The sequence below is a fragment of the Montipora foliosa genome, chromosome 1 (assembly GCF_036669935.1).
Source record: "Montipora foliosa isolate CH-2021 chromosome 1, ASM3666993v2, whole genome shotgun sequence".
Lineage (NCBI taxonomy): Eukaryota > Metazoa > Cnidaria > Anthozoa > Scleractinia > Acroporidae > Montipora > Montipora foliosa.
Genome location: NC_090869.1, coordinates 49760038 through 49762537, shown reverse-complemented (window position 1 = coordinate 49762537; position 2500 = coordinate 49760038). Strand labels below are relative to the sequence as shown.

At 37.8% G+C, this 2500-nt stretch overlaps 1 protein-coding gene and 1 long non-coding RNA gene across 7 annotated transcripts in view; one reads left to right on the top strand and one right to left on the bottom strand.

Annotated features, from left to right (window-relative positions):
- Positions 1-1457, bottom strand: part of LOC138000237 (uncharacterized) — an 11763-nt gene extending 10306 nt beyond the window's left edge. Inside the window, exon 1 of the long non-coding RNA XR_011123077.1 lies at positions 1207-1457. This is a non-coding gene — a long non-coding RNA (uncharacterized lncRNA). The remainder of the gene's footprint in view (positions 1-1206) is intronic.
- Positions 1-2500, top strand: part of LOC138000186 (uncharacterized) — a 15225-nt gene that overhangs the window by 10290 nt on the left and 2435 nt on the right. Inside the window, exons 3-4 of one of the 6 annotated variants that reach the window (XM_068846423.1) lie at positions 1-17; positions 1385-1474. The exon at positions 1-17 is cut by the window's left edge and continues 126 nt beyond it. The exons of 2 other annotated variants lie outside the window; for them this stretch is intronic. The gene's annotated coding sequence lies outside the window, so the exon portion shown is untranslated. Of the gene's footprint in view, positions 18-1108; positions 1220-1384; positions 1475-2500 lie in introns of those variants that run through there. 3 more of the 6 variants (XM_068846457.1, XM_068846431.1, XM_068846448.1) reach the window with 3 other exon arrangements.

Below are 2500 nucleotides of genomic sequence, written 5' to 3'. Positions count from 1 at the left end.
AGAGTACGAAATCCACGGTAAGATTGTGTTGCCACGTTTTCCATTGCAAAAGTAAATGCTTTTACTCAAGGCAAATATTGAAATTGAGCTAAAAGAGGAAAGCGCTTCAGGAATGCTCCCTATTGTAAGAATTAAGCCATTGACCAGAAACGGAAAGAGTACACTAATCTGGATTAACCTTATACATACTCAGCCTTAACTGACCTCTTAACTCGTTTTTCTTTTATTCGTACGTTTATTCTAAACTATTTGATCACATTGCGTTGTCATGCAGTTACTGCTTTCACTTCGCGGAATAGAAGAAAAAGATTTTGCTGTCCGACGGTCACTGCTTACAAACGGCAGACTGCCACTTGTCGTAAACCGTCAAAAACTTATTATTCTAGTTGAGTTAAAACTTTTTAGAAAGCGTTTGATAGCTTTAGCTAACAGCAAGAAAACGAACCCGAATCAAATAGCTTTCAGTAAGTTTTGGAAGAGCGCCCTCTAGGTTGTAGTACGTTTTTGAGTTAATGGATACGCTGGCTCATTTTCATGACGAACGATACGAAATCTTTCGCTTGTACGTATACGTTTTCTAAGATTTACTACGCTGACTTAACTGTTGGCGAGATGTTGGTTACCTACACAAAAGAGGAACGTAAAAAACGCAGACGAATTACATTGTTCATGAAGCATATTGAATTCCGACTCGACTTGTCACTAGTAAAACCTTTGATGCCACGGTATGTCAAGATAGAATATTCGGAAAATATAATACAATTATTGAGGTCTTTCACTTTCAAAAATTGAAGACCTTTTTACGAAAAGTGGGATCTAAGTGCACTCTGAAAACAGAGGGAATTAATACCGCAGGGCCGGTGTGTTTACAATTGTCTTTAGTGAAAAATATCCTGCGGGCGACCTACAACAAGAAGCTTTTAAGCTGTTACAGTTTTATTTACATACTTGTTTCAATTTCTTTCTTTTTTTGTTAAAGCATACCCCCTCAATTACACAGTTACACAGAGGAGGGAACAATTACGACGCAAAATAAACACAGTTTTCGTAAACACTGTTCCGTGTTAAGTAACTTAATTCTAGAGTGTGGATTCCCTTTGAGCATCAATGCGGAAGAGCCATATGACATATATTGGTCATGTACCACTCGACTCTTGATAGTCCGGTCGGCCATAAATGATTTTAATCTATAGTTTTCCAACTTACAATTCACAACGAGGTGAGGCAATTTTTCTGGCATTCCTGTTGCTTTACTGATTCTTGGTTTTGCAATGAATATAGTACGCATTCATCTTGATATCTGGCTATATTTTAAAGCTGTTTTTTTCCGGCTTGCTGTATCAAAGTTGTTTATCCTGTGTTTGTTTGCTACTAACCCTCGCAGGTTATGTGTATGAGCCCCGAGATGAAAGGTCTTTAAACCGAACCACTTTTCAATTTGCTCGGTTTCGATGAATGGTCTTGACGTGGAAAGGTGGGACATAATTAGAAATCTAGTAAAATAACATTGCCTGCGGCAAGTTAGTCTTTCTTTTTACATAGGGCCTTGTGAATAGTATGCTGATAATGATCCAGGATTTCTTTACCTGGCATTATTTAAAACGAAATCTTGTTTCAATGTTTTTTTTTTTTTTTTCAATTTTGTAGAACATGACTGTTTCTTGGAAGCTACAATAGCATAACAAATGAAGGATCTTTTAATTATGAATTCAGTGACAGTCAACCGTGAAATCCTGCACTGGATTGATCATTTGAGCCTCTTCCTCACTTTATTGAGTTATTTCCTAAACAAGAAGGTGCAATAAAATCTTTGGGCATGTCTTAGAAGCAGCTATTCAAGAAAAGTAATTATGAGCCCTTCCAGCAGTTAATTGTCATAACCGAGCAGGCACTTACGTTAGATAGAACCGCATCATTTTCAGCTGTTAGCTGATTACGGTACCCCAGGCCACTCTAAGTAGATCATCTCGTTTCATACCCACTAGCATTATAATGATCGCAAATCAAAACTTCTTCGATCGCGATTTGCCTCAGTTGTTATTAATACTTGTCGACTTCCTTTTGAAAAACAAAACCTTTCATTTTACTCAGGTATCGATAAGATCCCACGTGACCGAAATCGCCATGGAAACCTTTCTAAAGCCCGCCTTTGTACTTTGGATGGCAATGAAGAAAGCACGGGCATGAATTGCTTTTGTTCACGTGAAATCAGAGCAGACTCTGATCTTTCACCTTGACTAACAACCTGTGGAAATATTGGCCTGATGTCTCGTTGCTTTTAGTTATCTTTCAAATTTCTTCCTTTAAATTACAATTAGCTGTCACGCTATCTTGCATCACCGGAAATTCGAAATGGTGGAAATTTGGGCAGCATATCAATGGTTCAAACCCCGTTTAAGTCCTGAATTTTTCAGGCTTCTCTACGCAATTGTAAAAATTGCGTTCATAACTGCGAAGACCATAGCTTTACTTGATTTCATATCCGCAGTTCATATAGGAT